This window comes from Equus przewalskii, chromosome 3, assembly GCF_037783145.1.
Source record: "Equus przewalskii isolate Varuska chromosome 3, EquPr2, whole genome shotgun sequence".
In the NCBI taxonomy this organism is placed as follows: domain Eukaryota; kingdom Metazoa; phylum Chordata; class Mammalia; order Perissodactyla; family Equidae; genus Equus; species Equus przewalskii.
This window is the reverse complement of record NC_091833.1, coordinates 13470540-13496133: the sequence shown is the minus strand read 5'-3', so window position 1 is coordinate 13496133 and position 25594 is coordinate 13470540. Positions and strand designations below refer to the sequence as shown.

Genomic DNA, 25594 nt, shown 5'->3' with positions numbered 1-25594 from the left:
ACGTTCCACTCCACTTCATTGTTCTTACTTCCAAGAGCAGCAGGAATAAGGATATAACCAAAGCCTTTGTGCACATCAAGGCTCCAGGCCAAAGTTAGTGATGGGATGGTTTTAAAATGTCCCCATCTTCCCCACAAACCCTAATCAGTTTTACATCCAGGTCAAATTGGATTGTTCTCTCTTCCTATACGCCCTACATTCACATTTATCTCTGTGCTCCACTCTTCATTTTTCCTCCACTTAGACTATTTCCTCTTGACAGCCCACAGAAAACCCAGTTTATCTGACAGAGCCTTTATTAATTCCACAATATAAACTCTTTCTTTGATCTCACCAGCATGGGACAATGTCTTAGATGAGGAAGGGGAGAAGGGAGAGAAGAAAGAGACAGAGAGAGCGAGAGTGAGGGAGGGAGGGAGAGAGTAAGGGAGGAGAACTTAAGGACAGAAGAAAAGAAAATATTTGCAAGATATTCTGGAATTAGAAACTTTGCTTGGAAATGCAGAGCAAGTCAACAGAGTCAGCATTTAAATCTTAGTTCTGCTACTTACTTGCTATGTGACCTTGAGTAAGTTTTGTATTACCCTGGACATTAGTTTCCACATCTGTAGAAATAAAAAAAAAAAACAGAATAAGAATATGCTATAATATAAACCTTTTACCACAATGGTGTTTATAGGTTTAGTGATCAATAAACTGCAGTTATTTTTATTGTTACTATTAATAATAAATAAAGGTAAAAATACCTTTTGCAGTGCTTGGAATTCTCCCTGTATGCTATGCTCTGTCTTGTACTTTCAGCACAGAAATACTTCTTAGCTCATGTGGAAATTGAAAAAAAAAGGAAAGAAACAAGTTTAATCATGTAATAAGAGAACCACAGGAACATTAGTGCTTACACACGTGCACTTTAAAAATATTCAGTAAATATTCCAGCTTCTCTAGGTGCTTCAGTTTTACTTCTGGGAATAAATTGTTGTGCACCTAAGTCTCTAACTGAATACTGAACGTGCACATGGTGCAAAGTTCAATCAATAAACATAAAATGAATAAACCAATAATGATTCAATAATTGTTGCATTATTATTTATGATTATCTTAGTGCCACATACATGTCAAAGCGCTGCAGAAGACAGTGATGATCATTTTTACCATGTGTCTTTTTAGAATTCCCTAGCTGCATTCAGAATTTAAGGGAGGAACTCTTTTTTTATGTGTGTGTGTGTGCACGTGCACACCATTGCATGTACACGCGTTCTTTCAATAATACTGTTTTTATAGTGATAGATTAAAAAAAGGCAAAGTGATAATTCCCACATTAAGGAGCTCAGAGAAAAGAAGAGGTAAGAAAAGTTAAACAAATGATACTTTTTAAGATCTGTTCTTATGAAAACATAAATTATAAAGTATCACAAACAGTACCAAACACTTTCTGGACCATCATTTGTGATGAAGATGTAGGTAATTATAATAACAACCATAAGAGGGATGTATAGTATTTATTGATTAGTTACTATGTGCCAGATACTGTGGAATTTTATGTTTTTAGTGAACTATATTACATCTGGGAAAAAGTGCTGCTATCCTCATACACAAGACTTTGTAAGGACATCCATTTTCATTTCTCTTTGGTAAATATGGGTTATATTGTGAATATATGCTCATATAAGTTTTTTAAAGAAATTTCCAAAGACTTTTAAAAAGTGATTTTACCATTTTGTATTTCTACCAATATTAATGAGAGCTCTTGTCAATATTTTTGTTAATATTTGGCACCATCAGCCCTTTTAATTTTAGTCCTTCTAATAGGTATGTAGTGGCATACTAGTGTGGTTTTAATTTGTATTTCTCTGATGCCTAATGATGTTGGACATCGTTTTTTGCCCTTACTGTGCAATAATTTATCTTCACTTGTGGAATGTCTGTATGGAAGGAAACTTACTTTTTTCCTCTACCCTTTTAAGTTCTTGGCTGGGGCCCCTGTAACACGTGACAGTTGAACAAAAGCAAAGGAAAGCATACAAATTTATTTTATATTCGTTTTACATGACACAGGAGACTTCCTAAGGAAATGAAGACCCAAAGAAGCAGTTAAACCTGAGTGTTTTAATGCTCAGTTCAATCAAAGGTGGAGAGGCATGGAAAAATGTGATGGGATGAAAAGGATATGAACTAAGTGTAGTCAACTGCGGAAAACAGCAAGGCCTACTGAGATTGCTCTAGGTGCGTTGGGAATAAGGAGATTCCTTCCCTCTAGGTATATGGAGGGTTTTATGAAGTGCTTCAGATGAAGGTCAGAAACTCTTCCCTGCACATATTGTTTCTCAAATTCCTTCAGCTTAAAATATTCACTATGACAAGATGCCGTATTTTGGCATAGCATATCCTAAACCCCATCATATTTATTTGAACCATTTGCCTATTTTTCAAAGTGGAGTTTTGGTCTACTATGGATAAAAGTCTTTTGTCAGAAATGTTTTACAAATGTGTTCTCTCATTTTGTGACTTGCCCTTTAATTTTTTCAGTGGTGTTTTTGAAGAGAAACATTTTTGATTTTGATTAATTTCAAACTGTACTTTTTAAAATGTGTCCTGTCTACAAAGCAATTGTCTGGTCTATGTTCACAAAGATTTTCTTCTAGAAGATTTATAATTTTAACTTTTATATTTAGGGCAATAATCAAGTTTTAGTTAATTGTTATGTATGATGTGAGGTAAAAGCCAAGATTTTTATTTTTTATTCCATATACATATCCAATTCTTCCATCTAGAATTTGTTGAAAAATCTTTCTTTAGAGAATTACCCTGAAAATTTTGTTGAAAACAAATTGTGTACACAGATAGACACACTGACACACAGACACACACATATTCTGTTACACAGATCCTTGTGTTTGACCTTATGCTGTCTTGTTTATTGTAACTTTATAACAAGATAGGAACTCTTAAATTCAGGAGATGTAATTCCTTCAGTTTTGCTCTCTTTTTAATATTCTTTGGATAATCCATATCAGTTATTCAGTTTATCCAAAATAAAGCCTCTCAGAATTATGCTTAAGATTCTGTTGACTTTACAGACAAATTTAGAACTGATAACTCAACAATATGGACTCCTTCAATTCGTTAATGTTATATCATTTGAAATAGCTAAATCCATTTAATGTTATTATTTTTTGGTGAGGAAGATTGGCCCTCAGCTAACATCTGTTGCCAATCTTCCTCCTTTTTTTTTCTCCTCAAAGCCCCAGTACATAGTTGTATGTCCCAGTTGTAAATCATTCTAGTACTCCTAAGTGGGATGCTGCCAGAGCATGGCTTGATGAGCAGTGAGTAGGTGCACGCCCAGGATCTGAACCAGTGAACCCCAGGCTGCCAAAGTGGAGTGTGCAAACTTAACCAGTTGGCCATGGGGCTGGCCTCTAAACCCACTTATTATTTCTAGTAGTTCTCATGTAGAGTCCTTAGGATTTTCTGTATAAACAGTCATGTCATCTACAAATAAAACTAGTTTCCTTTCCAATCTTTGTGATGTTTATTTCTTTTTCTTAACTTATTGGAAGGGCTTGGAATTCTGGGAAATTATTCAATAGACATGATGGCAGTAAACATTTTTGTCTTTTTTCTAATATTATTGGAAAAATTTAATGTAAAACCATTAATTTTGATGTTAGCTATAAGGTTTTTCTATGCATCCCTTTATCCAATGGAATAAGTTTCTTCTGTAACTAACTTTTTGAAGGTTTGTATTGTCAATGGATATTGGGTATTGATATGTATCAAATACTTTTTCTGCATCTGCTGTCATGATTCTCTGGTTATTCTTCTGCTAATATGGTGAATTATCATAACTGATTTTTCAAATATTATTCCAATTGTGTTTTTCTGGGACAAACTATTTGATCACAATATGCTATCATCTTAATGTATTGTTGGATTTAGTTTGCTAGTATTTTCTTAAGATTTTTGCACATGTGTTCTTGAAGATTGTCAGTTTGTAATTCTCTTTTATAAAAATGTTTTTGTCAAGCTTTGGCTATTAGTGTTATGTTTGCTTTATCAAATGAATTTGGAAGTTCCTTCTCCTCTATATTCTGAATGTTTATGTGTAAGATTGGGGTTATTTGTTCCTTGAATGCTGGATGGAATTCACCATCTGTCTTAAAAAAATCTAGGGCTGGCATTTTCTTGGTAACATTTTTTTAATAGCAAATTGAATTTCTTCACTACACATAAGGCTATCCAGATTTTCTGTTTCATCTTGTATCAATTTTGTATGTTGAGTTTCTAAAGGAATTTGTCCATTTCATCTAAGTTGTCAAACTTGTTGACATAAATTTGTTCAAAATATTGTCTGATTATCATGTTAACGTTTGAGTAATCTGGAAGGATAATTCCATCATTCTTGACAGGGCTAGGGGTATACTAATTTGGTTGACTTTTTCGAAGTATCAGCATGTGGTTCAGGAGACAAAGGGAGGCTTAGGCAGAGTTTAGCCACAGAACTTGGAGCGCTATTCCCTATCTTCTCCTCTCCTTTCTGGAATTCCCCCCTCACTCCCAAAGATAATACTTTTTCTAGCAGGGATTCAGCTGCCCTGCAGCACAGTGGGACAGTGGCCCTCACTTAATCCAAACCTGCAGTGACAGACTACTCTGCCTGTGTTGGACTCTTCTTTCAACTTTTGTTTCACTCAAAAATCTGCATACCTTTGTTCACTCTGCAGAGCCTGAGGGGCTTTCCTTCTTTTTTTTTCAATTCTGTCCAGAGTTACAGTTGTTATCTGTAGGAAGTTTTTTCCTCTGGGAACTCATTCTGCGATATAGGGAGTGAAGCTCCCAAGGGAGGTTTTTGAGATATGTGACCAAGTGAGGGCTTGAGTTAGTGTTTATTGAGCACCTATTATGCACGGATCTAGGATTTTTACAGTTATGCTGTGCAATTAGTGCAATGTTGCTGCTTTCAGCATGCTTGTTTTATTAATTAAGAAGATGAAGATCAGTGCTATGGAATAATACCCTAAGTTTGAGTGCCTGGCACTGTCACAGGATCATCAGACTATAAATACTATACACTCTTCAGTAGATCATGTGGCTTTTTTTAGTCAGTAACCCCAAGAATGGAGGTTCTTAGCAGGAGAGCTGAACCATATGTAAATAAAAGTAATAGTCAAAGTTTCTGAACTCCATACTATCAGTATAGTTAGTATTCCATATTATTTTGCAAAAATAAAATAACACCTCTATCTACAGACATTGAAGAAGGATTTCTGGCTTTTCCCTCCACACTAACAATGCTGGATATAGTATATCTCTATTCAATATATATCATGATCTTTAATTGATTATTTGCCAAATGGCTGATTGATTCAATGAAACAATTGTAATGTAGAAAAAAATAATTTTTAAAATCCATCCAAAATTATTTATTTAGCATTTACTCTGCGTCATGTACTATTGTAATTTCTGGGATTAAAAGGCAGAGAAGAAAACAGGCACAGTCATCATTTTTGTACAGTTTACTGTTTAATTAGTAGAACAGATACTTAAAAAATTTAAAGCATAAAAATACAAACAGAATTGCAAAGTACATTGCATTTCCTGAAAGAGCTATACAGAGTATTCTCAGATTATGTAAAGGTGAGTAATCTTGCTGGAAAGGGGAATCAAAAAAATACATATTGCCTCTTCAACAAGTCGACTCTATCAAGAAATTCAATGATGGCTTTGTACCCTCTTTCTCGTCATTTCCTATCTGGAGTTCATATCTGTCAACCTCTATAATAAATACGTGACTGAACACGTACTGTTTATTGATACAAGGAATGTTCTGATTCATAGAATTCTCCTTTCTGTCATTCTCTTCAAGAAGAAGCAATGTTGACAAAGGTGGGGCATCTTGGGACAGGTGGGAGCCTGAGAGGCTTTGAAAATTTTATGTGCTCAATAAAAAGTGGGTCCATTTAGCTCATCAAAAGATGGAATAGCATTGATGCGCGCATTTATCAGAGAAGGAACGTGGAAATTACATAATATATTGGTATATATGCTTCTTTTCTTCACAGATCATCAGATTACAGATTCTGTACACTTTCACAACAGGCCATAACATGCACATTGCTATTCAGAGATCATCACCATCATCACCGACGTCAATCTGTCTGATAGTAAAAGAATTTGTTTCTAGAACATACAATAAATATTTTGAGGTTTGGTTGATTGATAACTTGTTATTGCAGAATTCATCTAGAGAAATGACAAATTTTGTCAGCACGTTGGATCTTGAGAGAAGGTTGTTCCTTCTGTAGCAGGTTTGGATCCAAGTTCATAAACTCATATTTTTTTTGTTGTTGTTTCTCTGTGAGTTAAATCAACTTTATTTCACTTGTAAAAACAACTACGGTGGCAAAAACTTAATCTCAGTCTATTTGGGGCATTTGTTTTTGTTTTTGGCTGGAAGCTGGTTGTCTGAGTCTCATTTCTGAAGGACTGGACATAGCTTAAATTTAGGGTTGGGAAGGCAGGTGGCCCTTATTCTCCAGTTTGCGCACATAGATCCTCATTCAGATATACCAGAATTTACGATTCCGAATCTTTCAGTTCTGAATGCTTCTTCACTACATAAGTTTACCACTTGGAGGCGCTAGAATACTGTATTGAATCTGTGCCCTGCTGGGACACAAGCATTTCCACCTGGGTAACTTTGTTCCAATTTGCCTAGCCCAGCTGAGCAAGCTGTCCCTCTCTGATGTCTTACTGTATTTCAAGACTCTGCTCTGGGAGCAGGAAAGAGGACTTTTTTTTTGCATCTCCTTGCAGGACTTATTGATGACTCTACTCTCATCTGTTTCTCCAAACTGCCTTGATGGACAAATAGTGTTTTCCACAATCTAGGCCAGGGGTGGGATGGGGGATGGGGAGAAGAGATTTGCTCATTATCTGTTTGTTGGTCCATTTATTTGTTTTCTTCCAATCATTTTTTCTATGCCGTGATGTTCGTAGTTTTCTGAGAGCTGTGGCTTTAAAATTAAAAATCCAGAAACTTATTTTTTTCCTCTCTTTCCTGCCTTATTTTCTTACTACATTTTAACTTAAGACAGTGAGTAGAGAGAACAAAATGCTCAAAGGAGGGTAAAGAAAGAAAAGGGAAATTCTTATACCAGAAGCAAAGAGAATGGACACAGGTTACTTTTAAATTATAACTGTCTTGCCATATTTGAGAGATATTTGAATCACATATTGGACCAGGCATAGCCTAGAGGGACATTCAGCCACAATTCCTAAAAGAGTTAATTATAGTTATTGGTCTCTTTCACTACATTTTAAGAGTGTACATTTTTGGTTGCAGCCATTTGGAGAAAGTCACGGAAGTAAATTAATGTGCATGTGCTAACATGGATAAAATATAAGAAATCAAAAACATTCAATGGGACGTGGCTTAATTGTGTGAACATATGAGATGAAAAGTGAAAAATATAGCATTCAGTTCATCCACGTTCTAGACCATCTTTGCCATTAACAAAGGTGTGTGACCACGCATAACTCATTCTATCTTCCTTATCCTCATATTTTGCATGTATAAAAATGATGGCTTTGGGGGGCCAGCCCCATGGCTTAGTGGCTAAGCTTGGTGAGCTCCGCTTTGGCAGGCTGGGTTCATTGGTTCGGATTCCGGGTGTGGACCTACACCACTCGTCAGCCATGCTGTGACAGTGACGACATGTAAAGTAGAGGAAGACTGTCACAGATGTTTGCTCAGGGCTATTCTTCCTCAGTGTAAAAGAAAAGAAAAGAAAAGAAAATGATGGCTTTGTAAAATTGTACTTGATAAAGCTTTATTAACTCTACACTTTACGAAAACCTCCAAGGTCCTTGCCAACACTTAAGAAGTCTTTCAATTCCATGATCCAAAATGAGGACTGGAGGCAATCATCAAGACACATTAAGCATACATCATTTTTACTGTAGAAAAAGCTTATTTACAGGCTAAACTATCAGACTGACTGAAGGCTATAATTACTTGCTCAATTCTATAATTTCATCTCATATTGCCGGTGATATTTTTTCCAATATCACTCTTTCATTTTGAGTTTCCAGAAGGGAGAGACATGGTTACCTTTGTATGTAGCACACCAAAACACAATGTTGTATGTGGAAGTACTGAAAGAATGTTGTTTGATGCAAATTTTAGATAATGATAACTTTAATTTTAGTCTCCAGCATGAATTGCTCCTTTTCTCCTTCCTGCACCTGAGAGCAATAAACCAGAGGAAATTCCTCACCTATAGGCTTTTGGTTATAGGATTAACAAGGGAAATGATAGGGAGAGATGACCAGATGACCAAAATGTTTCCTCCTTTGCACAAGATAGATTTGCTTCTGCCGCTCCTCTAAGTCGTTTATGAACCTCCCCCTCTATCCTTATCCTGTAAGGAATACATTGATAACGAGGTTGGTCAGAAACAATTGGAATTTGGCCACAGTTAATAATGAGAAATTCTTCTTTCATCCTTTCATGAAGTTCTGCTTTTTTTTTCTTCCATTTGGTAAGCAATCATCTTAAGTCCTAGATCAACAGAGCACACTGACCAAATACTCTTTTCCGGAGTTCTAAATGACTGTGTATTTGAGATCAGGCTTATTCTGGGGTGAGCCAGTCTCTCCTCCTCCAGCTGTTCCTGTTTTGTATTCTCCTCCACCTTTATCTGAGCATATTACTCTCAATTATTTAGACTTAGGGGAGAAAAAAGGTTCTAATTAGGCCTTGTCTCTAATCAGGGTTTCTACGCAGCCTTTTCATTTGGGATCTGAACCAGAATGTTAGCCACTTAGACATCTATGGCTAAAATGAAGCTTTGATTTCCCTTCTGCTCCCGTTTGTTTCATGTTGTCCTTTTATATGGGAAAGAACTGAATTTCATGACTGGATTTGGGCATTCTAATTCTTGCGATGATAACATCATGATAGCAAAAAGAACTCATAAGCCATGACATTGTGAAGTTGCTGAAGTAATTTTAAAGCCATTCCTGTCTAGGTTCAACTCTTTCTTCTGACATTGTGTATGTGCACGCACATACACACATAAACACACATATGTTGCCTTTTTATAACCCACTAAGAGACCATCACTGTTTTAGTCACAGGTGGTACAGAGGTAAATCAAGCAGGAAAAACCTGAATTTATGGAGGTTATATTTTACTGAGAGATAAATATGTATTTGAAAATTAATTCCTTGGTGGTAATAAATTCTGGGAAGAAAATAAAGCACTGACTGCCTACATTAATTTAAATAAGTTATTTGACTTCTTTGAGCCTCAGTTTTCTCATTTATTAAAAAATAACAATTGAAAATGACATTCGGGTTGCCTGTTTTATAAGACAATATTGGGATAAACCTAGCTGCTAGATGTAAAAGGTTATTTGATAACTATAATGTAAAGTTCTGTTGGGGGAGAGAAAAAGTACCTTATGCTTTTTTTCCTTCACATAAATCCTGTAATTGTCCAGGAATGTCAGATTGCTTGTTTTTAACCATCTGGTCCATTTCTCCCAATATGGGCTCCCCTTTGTCTCCCCTTTGAATAGGTAGCTTGTGACAAATCTCAACAAATGTTCACACAGATTTTTAATAATTTTAGCAATTTATTTGGAAAATCTTTGTGTCGCAAGCCCAGACCTCAGGACTCCAAATTGGCAAGGCTGGAACAACGGAAAGGAAGAGCTGAAAATAGACACAGGATGGGCATATTGGTCAGAATGAAGCCCCAAGTCCAGGCTGTTGGACCAAGTTTAAACACGTGGCATGTTCTGGCAGATGCTTAGGTATTTAAAGGTCCAAGAGGCTTTGTGTTTTTTGGTCCTATATCAAGAGAGGTGTTTGGAAATCTCAAAGTTGATGATACTTTAAGTGCCTGCATTTCTTAAATGTGAAGTTCTTTTAAAACTTCTTGCATACTAAAAATTTAGAATTACTCTCAAGCAAATTTTCCCATAGGTTTCCACAGAGGTGGCTATGGATATTAACTAGTCTTGTTTCTCTAAAAGAACATTTGATCTAAGAATCTAAATGAAGCTCCTCAAGTTTTCTGATGAGACTGTCAATGTATTGTGTACTTGGACACACCTTTTGAGAAATTTCTTTCTCAGATCACGAGAACGCAAAGCAATGTAGAATCCTCCTGAAGTTATCTGTTTTTACTGTTATTAGTAATAATAACTACAAATATTAAGAGCCTCATATGTATCAAGAATTACACTTATCACTGTATGCATATAAGTTGTGAGCCCCAAGACACATCTTCAAGGTAAATTTTGTAACTTACAACTTAAAAATATTAAGTTAAACAAGACATGGATTTACTTTTCTCACACATCACTAAAAACACAGAGGTAGGCTTTCCAAACCTGACATTGTGGATCCTAAGTGTCACTGGGAGCTGTCCTAACTCTAGTATCCCTAAGACGTGAAACTTGTTCTCATGTTGAATAAGACTGCTAGAACACCAATCATCAGATTAATGTTTACGGCAGGAAAGAGGAGGAAGAGGGAAGGGCAAAAGAGCCCTACCAAGTGAGTTCCTTTTAAAGAGATTTTGTGAAATCCTACGTAATAACCTCCTATTACCTCTCATTGGCCATGTCAAGCGCTAGCAAGGCTCAACACTGAGATGATGTTATCTGGGCATATTACCACCCATAGCAACAAAAGGGTTCTTTTATTATTGAGTCAAAGAAGAAAGGACTTTAGCAGTCTCAGTTGTGGCACAATTATCCCCATTTTCCCCATAAAGAACTTTATATGTCATGTGTTAATTTAGTTATTTTTCTCACCATGAACATAGCATGTGTTTTCATATATCCAGAAATTTGATCTCACCATTTCTTCATACATTGCAGGAGTGTCCATGTCCTCATGCTCTATGTTGATGGTTCTTACTCATCCTTTAAGATGTCCTCAGATAGTCATTGTGTTAATTGTACACTAATTCTCCATGCCTTAATGAATTAATCATGCCTCAGTTATCACCAAATCATTTGAAACTATGTGCTAGTGCTTATCCTAGGTTTTATAACACTGGGTAGATATTTTTTCTCCTTCATCATAGTGAAGGTACTTAAATTCCAAGTGTTGTCTTATACATTGTTAGTATCATATCTCTTTCTCCATTTTAGTTTTGAATAATATTTATTTTCCTATTGCCATCTATCGTCAAACCAACATATATGGTAGGCAGATAAATCTAGTTTTCTAGACAGTAATGTATGATGCCAAGAAAATAAGAATATTGCCCAATGAGTAAATCTTCACGATTCTAATTATAAAGTGTTTTCAATGGTTTCCAATACCTAATCCACTTCTAAGAAGTAAATATTTGACTACAGTCAGTATAATTCCTAGGTAATAAGCACATGAGTTATGCTTACTTGTCTTTACTTTTAAAACATTATGTATCACACATCTGTAATATCTAAGAGTTCTGCTAGGTTCTAAGAAAACAGAGTTTATAATTTTATTTTCTTTGTTTGGATCTCCTGTATCAGGATTGGCAATCCTGATGGCCAGTTTAGCTGCTTTTCCCAGAAAGATTTTATTGGTCGTGGAGAAAATGGTGTGCCAATTTTGTATGGTAAGAAATGTTTCACATCAACCACATTCTTTGTTATTTATTGTTGATCCTAGCAACTGCTAGGAGTTGCTAGACGCATATTCTTTGTCATTGTGTTGCTTTCAAAATCAACATTGAAATTTAAAATCTGGCCCTTGATTTTTTTTTTTTGCCCCTGCATGTTATTATCAATGACTAATTTTGACATATGGCTTTTACTAATGTAAGATGTACTTTCTGTACTTTATATGATCTTAGATTTCAAAAGAAGCTTAAATCTAGCCATGTTTTCAGATGAGAGATCACTGCCACCTCCAAAGGTAGTACAAAGGAAGATAAACAAAGATTTTGAATGAATAAATGGATTAACTTGTTTATCACCATAATTATATGATGCAATATTTTAATATTATTTTCAAAAATTACATTCCACAGCAGCCTCATTGAGGTAAGCTTAGGATGCTCCCAAAGAGTCAACTGAAGATAATGAAGGTAATTCCCATAGATCTAGAGATTGTCCCATTTTGGGGCAATCAGCCTTCTGTGTTTTTTTTGGCCCTGTGTACAACTCAAGGATGTTTAAGACATAATGCCAATAAACAAATATGTATGAATTTTTGCTAGATACATATGAGAATCAATAACTATGAAAGCAGCATGCTTCTAATAGCATCTTGATAATATGCCCAAGGCATCTTTCCTAAAATTATTATGCTTCTTAAAAAAGTTGCTGTGCATACACTATGTTAGTACAGTCAGCAAGAGTCTGGTCTCCTTATAGCATTTAAGCGCTGAAGAGCCCCAGCAGTTAATGTAAACAAGAAAACCCAAGCAAGGGAAATTGCATGTAATTCTTGATTATAATATGTCCTAGGAGAAGATATTAACCGAGACCTGTCAAACTAGGATCTATTTACCACCAGTGCTGTTTGCAATTTTTTGCTTGATCTTCAGTTTATAAACTTAATTCCAAGACTTTGTATTTTCTTGGATACTTGAATAACTAATTTTCCTTGGCCAGACTACTACATTATTTGGCTCACTCACAAAAAAGAGTAAAAAAAAATAATAATTTCCCCTTGTAATGTCTGTTCTATTTGCAAACTAGTCTATGAGTATAGTTGCGTGGTTTTATTTTTTGGCTTTTTTTACTGAAAACTTATCTTTTTGCTGCCCGTAGAGACTGACCATGATTTGCTGCTATGTCTGTCATGGTAATGAGATTTTGAGATTTGCTCGAAACCACTTTACAATTGGAAAACTTCTTCTTTCCTAATTTCTCAAATGCTTCTTTTTGCCCTCTTTCATCCTTGGGTTTCTTTCATCTGTAAAATAGAGTTAATGATTCTATATTCCTTATGGGATATTGTACAGAATAGACATGATATTGCCTGTTAAGTGCTTAGAGCTATGTTGGTTACATCATGACCAGCTCTCCAGTAACATTAGTTTCTATCATTATGTATGTAGGCATATTTGTGTCTCTGGATGTGTTTGTATAAATGGACTTGTGTGTGTATGAGCAGGGATCCACAAGGGCAAGCTAAATAGTAATACAGATTTGGAGAAAACCTGGCTTCCCTTGGATAGCTCTGTATTTAGTTACATGATTTCATTCCTCATTTTAATAATTAATCACATTATCTATAAGCGAGTAAAATAGATCTTATTGGATTTTTTCTACATTAGCTAATAAATAATACAGTATGACATAAATTAGCTATAAATGGGAAAGGATAGAAGGAATGCCTTCCTTCAGCCATTAATTTCTTGGGGAAAGCTGAAGCATATTGTAAGGCAGAAATAAGCATAGTCACATATGACATTAATATGTGTTTCAAAACTCTAGATATTTCATCAAGTTCATTTTTCTCAGGTACATCTTATTTTAAAAATTTGATGGAAAAATATATTATTACCATTTATTCTTGTTAAAGAATCACCTTCATATTTTTCCAGGTTGATTCATATTTGATGTTTCATTTCATGTTATCATAGTTGAGTTTTTGAAAAAGAATTACACTAAAGGAAAATCAGAAAAGAATGAATTCTAGATCCAGTTCTCTCATTAACCATGAATACCTGGGTGATGACTCGAATGGTCAAATTGCATTGCATTCTACAGTGTGGCCAATGCAGAGAGCTTGCTGTGCTACATGTTAAAAAAAAAAAAAAAACATAGTGATATTCTGTCACTCCGTTTAGAATCCCATGGTCCTTCCCACCTGCCAGGTGACATTTACATACCTCTGCTATTTGCCTTCATTATTCCCTGTGCCTGAAATGTTGCATTTTCTCGTTTTTTTTTCTGACATTTTCTATGCTTTCTTCAGATTTCAGCTCAAGCCTCATTTCCTTGGCAGTTGTCGCGGCTGTTGCTGACTTACTTGACCATGTAAATCTATTCCAAAGCACACACCCAGCTGATTTTTTATATTTTCTCTCTATATTTTTATTAGTTTTTTTCTCTAATAAAGTATAAGCTCCATGAAGTCAAAGACTGTCTGTTTTTGCTCACCATTGGACCCCCAGAGTCACATAAGAAGAGGGCAGTAAAGAAAATTGAATAGATGGGTACTTTCATGGATCTTTTAGTTTCATGGTATTTTTTAGGTAACCAACCTGTTATTTGTGCTATTACTAAAACAATTAAAGAAGGGAAGCAAATATATTCATCAGAGTGCAAAGACCGGTCACCAGAAAAAGCCATCACACAGACACTGCTGTCGAAATGGGCGTGGTTTCTGAAGAGGCAGTCTAAAAGGCCAACAAGGATTCAAAACTTAAAGACTTGATAATAGCATGTAGAGTGAGCTCATACTGGTTCATAAAAGTCAATTGTTAAATTTGTAAGTTTTTGTGAAGTGATTGTTAAACCAATGTTAGCTTGCAATTGGTTATGTAGAGAGTATTTACACCACAGAAACTGGCAAATGCTATAAAGCAAGCCATCTTTCCAATCTCCCAGAGACTTGTTGGTTAACATTCCCTAGTGCACAGCTTCCTGTCACAAGAAACAGGAAGTAGCCACCTGAGCGAAGACTGCAGAGTCATGGGATTGGGAGAGATCCAGAGAGCTATCTGGGTTTAAAAATAAAATAAAATAAAAAGATGTATTTGCCAGAAGATACTACCAGACATAGCAGGATGATGTTCGTTGATTATTATTTCCTCTTTCTTTCTAGTAGTACGTTCTACTTTCCAGGAGAAAGATTTGTAACGGCCTCTAATATCACCATCATCATCATCATCATCACCATCATCATTGATAATCATCATAACAGATACAGATTTAAGGACAATTATGACCGTCATTTGAGAGATCAATAGTCTGAAACACAGGGGGATTAAATCACTTTCCCAGGGTCAGGAAGCTAGGAGATGGCACAATTTGAAATTGTACCTAAGAATTCTGCCTTCAAAAATAATCACATTATGGGGTCGGCCCTATGGCACAGTGGTTGAGTCTTGCATACTCTGCTTTGGCAGCCCTGTTTGTGGGTTCGGATCATGGGTGCAAACCAACACCACTCGTCAAGCCATGCTGTGGCAGTGAACCACATAGAAAGTAGAGGAAGATTGGCATGGACATTAATTCACGGCTAATCTTCCTCAAGCAGAAAAAGAGGAGGATTGGCAATAGATGTTAGCTCAGAGAAAATCTTCCTCACCAAAAAAAAGAGGAAAAAATCACACTATCAAGGTAAATAGACTTCTGTTGGTCCGATTAGCCCATGCTCAACTTTGAGGCTTTGCTTCTATAGCCAGAGTTAAAGTATTTATTTTTCCTTTATATTTGGTATATATTTTTCAAAGGCATTTGACTGTATTTTCTCTCCTCTCTCCCCCCCAAGCTATCCATACCTGAACTCATCACATTTTACTTTAGGTCATTTGGACTTTACCAGCCCTCAATATGAAGAAAGCTCCTTCTTGATATGAATAAACTACATTGTATCTTCTGGAAGTTTTAGTATTGTCAAAAAAGTAAAGCAGGGATACTACCCCAAGTAAGACTACTTAATACTTTAGTTATTTATTTTTATTTTTATTTTTATCTTTTCAGTGTGGAAGATTGGCCCTGAGCTTACATCTGTTGCCTATCTTCCCCTTATTTTTTTTTTTCTTTTTTCTCTTCTCCCTAAAGTCCCAGCATGTAGTTGTATATCCTCATTGTAGGTCATTCTAGTTCTTCTATGTGGGGTGCCACCACAGCATGGCTTGATGAGTGATGTGTAGGTCTGTGCTCAGGTTCTGAACCAGCAAACTCCAGGCTGCCAAAGTGGAGTGTGTGAACTTAACCACTTGGCGACCGGGCTGGCCCCAATACCTCAGTTATTTAAAAATATTTTTCGCTTAGGTGGAAAAGTGTTTTGTTTTGTTTTTTTAAAAAAAAAAAAAAAAAAAGCATGCCTAAATAAAACCCTTAAGCAAATAAAAGAAATAATGATAGCATCCATCAAGAAGTACACTGGAAACAAGCTATCATTACTTTTCCTGTCACTCCTCATGCCAGAGGTTTCTTAAAATTTGGATTGCAGTCCTAAGGAAACACACCAAATACTATCATCACAAATCAAATAAGTGGAAAGATCAATTCATTTACTGAAGAAAATTGTATAAACAAGTAATCTTAATAGCATTTTTCCTGCAACTCACTATCAATGTATTATGAGCTGAAATGAAAATGGATTACAGAGTCTCCAAAATTAAAAATGGATCTGTATACATATTTCCCAAGACAGGCTCCTGTCAGGGAGTATCTAATCGTTCCTCACCCATCTTTTATTGCTATTGATGCAAGAGAACGTTATTGCCAAACAGCAAATCAATATTATCATAATCTCCTAAAATTTTAATCTCTGACTATTGGCATTTGGAAACACATCTTTGGCCACCCGGTTACATAATTGCTTTTTCTTTTTCAGTCTATTCAGCCCCTGGAAGATTCATGATACATTTCAGGAAAAGATTTCATAAATATAACAGTTCCCTGAAAACCAATGCCATTTCATCTTAATATACAAAATAGGCCAAAAATTGAAATATTCTAGTATCCATTTTAAGTATCTCCACGTTTACCTGAATTCAGATCATCAATGCCACCGGTAACATTTGTTTTAACATATGCATTATATCTCTGGAGGTATATTTGCCAACACACCGTTATATGTCTATAAGTTTGTGAAGCAGATTTTTAAACCTATCCTGTTTATCTTATAAATACAAATTTGTATCTCTTGTGACAGGAGAAAGTATCATTTGAAAACACTTTAAGGATCAACAAAGGATGGTTACTGATATAAATGCAATATTTTCTGCAAAGAAGGCATAAGTCCATAAGTATATCATTTCAAAATACCTTTTCAAAGTCTATAAATTAGAATTCTTTAATCACAATCCTCTATACTGAATTGCTCTCATTAGAAGGCCAGAAATATAAATTTGTTATCCCATATATAGTACAATGGTACCTCTGTATATATAGTACAATGGTACCTCTGTATATAAGTATTAAAGGTATGTATAAGTACATACATACGTATAGGTATGTATAAATGTATAAACGCACTCCTATATATGTGTAAAGTATATATGTAACTATATACGTACACATATACATGTACACACACATAAGCTTTGTGTCTATAATATGAGAGAGACTCAAGAGAGTCAAGAAAAAAAGAATCAGAGAAAAAGTCTTAAAAGTAATAATAACAGGCATATATTGACCACCTTTCACATGCCGGGCACAGTGCTAATCATTTTCCAGGTGCTAGCTTCTTTAATATGTTCTAGAACCTTTGAAGTGTGTGTTTTTCCAAGTTGAGGGAGAGAGTTGCATCAGCTTCCCAGATGTCCATTTCATAGATTATCACCTTGAGAATGAAATTAGGTAACATACATAAAGAACTAGTCGTAATTCCTGTAAGCTACCAGATGAACCAAATATTAGCCTCTCACTCCTCTATGGTATTTGCAATTATAAAATGAATTTCTTGCAAATTATTCGAACGGTTAAATGAGATTTTGAATTGCATCTCATGTAAATAATTTTCTGCTTTCCGTTTGTTTATGACTGAAACTAGGTTAACTTGCTATAACATATGTTTCATTCCCTTTCACTTTGCATAAATATATTTTTATCTATTTCCCTCACTGATGTTCATTATAAAACCAAAGCTGCTATTTTTTTTTTTTTTTTGATGAGGAAGATTTACTGTGAGCTAGCATTTGTTGGCAGTCTTCCTCTTTTTGCTTGAGGAAGATCGTCCCTGAGCTAATATCTGTGCCAATCTTCCGCTATTTTGTACGTGGGACACTGCCACAGCATGATTTGATGAGCAGTGTGTAGGTCCGTGCCTGGGATCCGAACCCACAAACTCCAGGCTGCTGAAGCTGAGTGCACGAACTTAACCTCTATGCCACCGGGCTGGCCCCCAGAGCTGCATTTTCATGCTTGCCACAGGTATGTGTGTATATTGGGGCGGGGGAGGAGGGGTGGTGGTGGTGGTTGGACATTCCCTTTAAGTTGAAAACTTCTGTGAAAAGATACAATTAATATTATTTATTAGCAGAATTATATTTGCTCGGTTTTCAGAAGTGACATTACCAAAGAGTTAAAACTTTATTTTGGCAGTGGCAGTTCTCCTAAACCAGGTAAAAAAATGTTTTAAGGCCAATTTACACGCTATTCTTCCACACAGATAATACGTCATCTGCAATGACATTACTTTCTTATTATGACGGCTTCTTTTATTTGCTAAAATTCCAGAAACAATATGCTCATCATGTACTCTATTATTTGCTTGCCATTTTGCACCACTGGCCAGCTTTCACACGAGTGAAAGAGTCATTTGGGAAAACGAAAAATTAGACTGTCTTTCCTTGATTAGTTTTGTCAGCTACCAAATTTGTGAAATTTTTTCCCTCAAAATGTATATTATTTTCCATTAATTTGGTTTTGATTGTTGTTATTTTAAACACAACAGAAAAGATTGCTTTCAACAAAATGAAAGATTGCTCAACGTGTTTGCTTTGAAATACATAATTTTTAAAATCAGCTATTTAACTTTTATTAGCAGTAGTCTTCATTTGGATTTATTTTATTTTATTTTGTTTAAAATTTTCCAACAGACGCCATGCATCCTGCTGGTCAGTGACCCAGACAAAGTTTAATCTATGATGACAAGTAAGCTGATAGATACTGGATAGCTCTCTTTTTTTCTAGTCCCAAACAGTAGAGTGCCAAATCACACAATCATAACAAGACTCTAAGATTGGTAGCTGGATAGGAAGGATGAGTTGAAAGAAATTAAGTTTTTCCGGTTTTATGAGGAGTGGGCTCCTGAAATGGCCACCCTGGGCAGCCAGAAACTGCCCTCTGGAATCCAATTTGATCATAAATGCTTTGCTGCTAATAGAATTGAAAACAAACAAATATTTTCTCTTGGTAGTTTTTCATCTTATTTCATGAACTGGAAATGAATGGACAAACCAGGGAAAACGTTATTGATGCAATTCTACCGTCCAATTGTTTGAGAGGGTTCAAGATTTGTGGTCCTCAACTCAGCAGCAAAGGTCATTATCAGAGAACTTGTTAGAAATATAAATTATCAGGCCCCACTGTAGACCTAATGAATCAAAATTTCTGGAGGTTAGGGCCCTGGAATCTTTGTTTTAACTAAATCTCCAGGTGAATTCTCGTGCACGCTTAAGTTGGAAAAGCATCGCTGTGAAGCACTAGTTCTCAAACTGTTGTTGTTTGGCTAGTAGCATCAGTCTCCCCCAAGAATTTGTTAGAAATGCCAATTGCCAAACTCCACCCCCTATATGACAAATCAGAAACTCTGATGTGCGCCCTGTAATCTGTCTTTTAACAAGTCCTCCAAGTAATTCTGGTACGTGTTAAAGTTTGAGAACCACTGGGTAGGTGGACTCTTTTACATTCTTTAGTGTATAGCAGAATCACGAGGGAAGCTGGTTTAAACTGTAAATATCTGGGGCTTTACCCAGAAATTATGAAGTATTACTTTTCAGGGTGTGGCCAGGGAATCCACATTTTAATGAGTTTTTCAAGTGATTCTCATAGAGGTTGTCCTTGCACCACAATTGGTGACGTATTGATGTATATCTGTGGATAAGACTGAGACCGTGCTGTCAATCTTACAGAGCAAACTAAAATTCTCTAGGAGCAAAGGAAAAGTTTAGGTACATAGGCAGTGTTTATTTTTAAAAAGTTTTCAGGTGTCTGAATTAGATTAATTACCCACATTCTTCTCATTTTCCCAGATTCAATCCTTCCAGCCCAGAAGAGATAACCCCCTGCTAGTACATTAGTATTCTGGATGCTGGAAATAATGCTGTAGATATAGTTTTTAACCTCGTTCATGACACCAGGAATACAATCATGGCATTATTAGTATACTAGTTCCAGTGCCTCCAGGAGAAAATACAATTTCTGCCTCATCAAGTTTTATTGACAAAACACAGATGTAGTTATATTATTCATATGACTTTCTGAATTTGTTTTTTGTCTTTTCCAAGTTTTTTAAACATAATCTTTATGTTCCTATGGGATAAATAATCATTTGAGATACATTTAAATGAGCCAAGATTCAATTTTTAAAATTTATTTTCAGCATGTGTTGGAAAAATAGAAAATAATAACAACAACAAAATATTCTGTAGTTCTCTCTGAGACTTGCTAGAAGACTCGTTTGCCTTTCTCCACAGTGGCAGAAGGCGCATCATTCACAGTATGTCATTGACCCATCCCATGGTACCCATATAGGTAAGGCTTTTAAAGTACGAACCTTAGAAGATGAGTTCAATGTCAACCTTAGGAGTTCTGTTCATATCAACAGAACAGGAGTGTCTGCCATTAATTAAATAATGCTGAGCCACTAAAAATTTAACAAAACAGTATAGACACAGGTTGATTGTTAAAATACCAGAAATGAGTTCAATGCAGATATATACTTTATTTTCTTCAATGAGCACTTCTGTATAGAAACTGAGTTTTTTTGAAGAGGATTGACTTTGTAAACCTAAATTCAAAGAATATATTTAATATGAAAACTGATATACACCATATTAATTAACTGCATATTCATTAGCTATATGATGTTTTCAAGTTCATGGATACATTTCTTTGCATTGGTTCTCAAACTCTGTGTTGATCACAGTTATAGACAAGGAAAACTACATATCAGAAATATTAAAGCTGAAGCTCATATACTGAGTGATTAGCTTGTGTTAATTAATTAGTAATGGGATGTCTTTTTGTGGCAGGCATCTTGCTTGGTCACGGCAACACATGATCATAGAATTTCTATCCATAATTAGTTCATACACGAGCTTCATTATTAACCTCTAAGATCCCCTTCATCTGTTTTTTTAGATCCAATGTAATTCTCTGGTAGCAATCTATACACCCTTTTCATGCCTGTATAATATTCAAGAGGCCAATTTGGTTTGTTTTTTTTTTGAGGAAGATTAGCCCTGAGCTAACTGCTGCCAATCCTCCTCTTTTTGCTGAGGAAGACTGGCCCTGAGCTAACATCATGCCCGTCTTCCTCTCCTTTTTTTTTTATATGTGGGACACCTACCACAACCTGGCTTGCCAAGCAGCACCATGTCCACACCCAGGATCCGAACCAGCGAACCCCGGGCTGCCGAAGCGAATGTGCACACTTAACTGCTGCACCATCGGGCCAGCCCCTGCGGCCAGATTTTTGACAGCATCTAAATTCATTTTCTATGGAAACCTTTAAAGTCATATACTGCTTTAAGCTAGTAGTTTCCTTAGAGATCATCCAATCAATATCTGTTACTTAACATGAATAATCATTGTAAAGAATTCAAAAGAAATCAAGTCATTCATCTAAGTAGCTAACCATTGTCCACATTGTCCAAAATAGGACAAATCAGTCACACTTATTTCCAATCCTATCTATTTTAAATCTTTTTTTAAATAAAACTTTTACAGATATCTTTTTCTCAAATCACTTCACCATGAATCATGTCATCATATTTTTCCTATTGTGAGATATTTACTAAATTTACTTTGCTCTAAATCTTCTATAGGAACTAAAAGATTCATATTTGCAAGGAATTGTTATCAATATCAACCGTATTAGATATTTCAAAAGAGAAGTAGGTGTTCCAGTGAGGCCCAAATAGTTCAGCTGGGTGTTCATTGCATCCTAGACGTTATGTCAATGCTGTCCCATTGAAACTTTCTGGATGTCAACTGGAATTAATACATTTGACTTAGGTTAACCACAAGGAAATATGGATTTGGATATTTTGAACATTTATGCCACCTTAATTTATTTATATCTTGACATTCATTTACTTGCACAATCGAATGATAAATATTGATTAAGTACCTACTATGTGTCAGGTACTGATCCATCCTCTAAGAATATAGCAAGGAATACAGTCCACTACAAAAATATCACCCTGTTGTTGAGATGGTAGCGGAGCAAAGTCAAAAGCAGAGAGTCAATTAGGTGGCAAAAACAATAACCTATTCAGATAGAACATCATTTTTCAAGAGTATTGTTTTTAATTTACATTTTCTGGATGACTAATAATGGGCATTTTTTCAAATATTTCCATGTACAGAGAATATAACTCTTGGTTTTCCCAGGATAGTCCTGGCTTATACCTGTAATTTCGTGTGGCTTGGTATTTGCCCCAGATTTTCTAAAGAAGTAATATTATTTATAATTGAATTACACTAAACTTGGAAGGATTCAGAGACCTATATTTTGTACTTCCATTTTCTCCCATGTTACTGTTTAGTAGTGTATGAGATACATGTCTCAGAAACAGAGTTCTCTCAATTTAGTTAAATTGAAAGTCAACCAGTGACGAGCCAGTTCTCTTTTCCTGTATCTTTCCAGTTGCAGCTTAATCAACATCTCCCTTTCAAGAACATCACGGATAAAATGTGCTTGGGAAATAAAGGCTCCATATCATTGCCATAAAACTTATATATAACCATGAACATACTGACCATAGTGGGTTGGTGACTGTATTATCTGTTGCAAACCATATAAAATTGCCTTGTGTGGGAGTCAAAGTGGTTGATTACAACAGTTTTGTAAATTTTAAATCAAAAATATTTGTTTACACATCAATAAATCATTTTGAAAATGTTTTAAAATGAACTTCCTTGAAATTAATGACCTGGAAAATAAAATATATTTCTAATGAAAATATTAGTTACTGAATTTTCATTTCACAGGAAACATGACAAACATGTAAGATTCACAAAATTTTTGTCAACATTTACTTTTCAATGTTGAGGCTATGATGATATCATTGCCTACATGAAAACTGTAAAACCAAAATCTACTCAAAAGCTGCAGCATCTACTTTAAAAGTTAGTACTTATTTTAGAAGTCTGAGTGCAAAAAAATGACAATTTAACACATGTAGTGGCAGAAGGTGTGTATGTTCCCCTGCAAATCATGACTTTTTATTTAGATCAAATGACTATTTTTTAAAATCAATTTTGCTTTTTTCCAATTTCAAATTTTGTTGTATATGTACATAATTAACACGTCCCTTTTAAACACATGATGTATAGCATATATTTTGGAAAACAGGTGAGAAGTCCTGACAAATGTCTATCTTTAATTCTGAAACAATAGCTGTTAATGGCTCCATTAACCGGATTCATTGGAAACATTTTGGAAACATTTAAATGATGCTGCTTGGGCAGGACTTCCAGAACGATGGAGTGAGGTCCTCGATGCATTGGCCACCCAACAAAAGTAGTGAAATACTAGCAAAACTATCAAAATCTACCCTTTGAGAACTCTGGAAATGAACGAAAGGTGTGGAATAAACTGAATTTATTCAAGAAAAACTGGTTAATTCTAAGAATTGATAACAAATTCCTCAACAAATAGAAGAATCAACAAAGAGATATAAGTAATAATAATAATAATAATAGAACCAAATAGAAATCGTGGGTTTGAAAAGTGCAGAGATGGAAAGGAAAAAAATTCACCAGAGGGTGTCAACAACAGATTGGACCTGGCAGAAGAAACTATCAGTGAACTTGAAAATAAGTAAATAAATAACGCTGGTCTTATTAGTGATGCCACATGCTTCATTTAGAAAATCAATTAAGTTAATTATAATAAAGGTTCAATTTATTACCCAATTGAGGAATTGAAAATAAAATATTTGGAAGTACATTCTAACAAAGTAAATATACCTGACATTATCTTGAAGGTATTATAAATTTGCTAAAATGATTTGATATTAAGGATAATTTTTGTTAGTGAAAGTAAAAATAAAATTATAACTTTTGTGTCATATCATAGTAAAAACAATATTCCTACTAAATTAGGAAACTCTCAGAGAAGGAATGTACTTGGAATTGTTTTGATGCACAAATAACGCATAATTAAATTCAAACAAGCTGAACATTCTTCCTATTGAAATAGCAACTGAAGTTATCAAATTTTATAAATCCACAACACTTTGCCCTTCATTATTAAATGCCCATTCAAGGCTTTTGCTCGTTTTAATGAATTGTCTGTCCTGTTTATTGATTTGCATCTAAAATTTATATATTCTGGGCATTAGTCCATTAGCGTTTTTTTATGTCGCAAATATTTTTTCCACTCTGTGGCTTATTTTTTCAATATCTTAATGAGGATTTTAAATAAACATAAATCTCTGATTTTAATGCTGTATACCTTCTCAGTTTTTCTTTTCCTTTATAACTAGTACTTTCTGCATCTTGTTTGAGAAATCTTTGCCAACTCCAATCTACATTTGCCTGTGTTTTCTTTTAGAAGCTCTCTAGTTTTAACTTTCACATTTAGATCTGTAATCTACCTGGAGTTGTTTTTTTTATAAGGTGTAAACTAGCGAGTTTACAGTTCATAATTTTTTTTCTAAGCTGATCTCCGGTGGATTTAGCATCATTTATTGGAAATACTGCTCTGCCACATCGCCTTTGTCATAACTCAAGTTTCCATATGTCAGGCTCTGAGCTTGCATTTTCTATAGACTTTTTATGCATTTGCATGTCTATCTTTGTATCCAAACTATACTGACAATTATAATACTATAAATACTCCAAATACCACCCAGTCTATACACTGTTCTTAATATTCGGTATTTAATCCTCCGAATTTGCTCTATTTTTGGTCTTTACATTTCTATATAATTGTAGAATCACCGATCAAAAAAATCTGTTTATATTTGATGGAGATTGTAATTTTGAGACTACTGGAACTTTACAAGACCGAGAACTGCAAAGAAAGATGTTACTTAGTTTTTTTAAATTATGGTAAAATACACATAACACAAAATTTACCATTTTTACGTGTATGGTCTAGTGACATTAAGTGCATCCATGTTGTTGTGCAAACATCAGCACCATCCACCCATTCATTTAGCTTTTAAAAATATTTTCCTCCACAATGTCTTATTTTCTATGGAGAAGTCTTGCTTATTTTTGTCAGATATATGCTGAAGTTGTTGATGTTTTGAATACTATAGTAATTTTCAATTTTATTTTTAGTTTAATTTTTCATTTGTTTTTTATTGATTGACCTTTTTTCAATCAACCTTGTTAACTTCACTTATTAATTTTAATAATTTAAATGCAATTCTTTTGAATGTTTTTTGTATATAATCACGTTCATACCTGAAAATAATGTGTTTCATTATGTTATTTTTATTTTCTTAATTCTTTCAACTTTACTACCATTCAAAGAGATAAAAATGAAAAAAAAAGTGACAATACCACATGTCAGCATGAATGTGGAGCATCTGGAATACCTATACACTGATAGAATGTAAATAATATACACATATTGGAAAACTATTTGATAGTTTTTAATAAAGTGACACACGTGTACTCTATAACCATGCAATTACACTCCTAGCTATATTCTCAACAGAAAAACATATATATTATACCTAAAAGGAATATATAAGGATTTCATATAT

General features: G+C 34.9%; 1 long non-coding RNA gene across 1 annotated transcript in view; it reads right to left on the bottom strand.

The window, feature by feature from the left end:
* Window positions 1-25594, bottom strand: part of LOC139082201 (uncharacterized) — an 88806-nt gene that overhangs the window by 54711 nt on the left and 8501 nt on the right. The window contains exons 2-3 of the long non-coding RNA XR_011537954.1: window positions 747-814; window positions 552-605 (exon numbers count right to left, since the gene is read on the bottom strand). This is a non-coding gene — a long non-coding RNA (uncharacterized lncRNA). The remainder of the gene's footprint in view (window positions 1-551; window positions 606-746; window positions 815-25594) is intronic.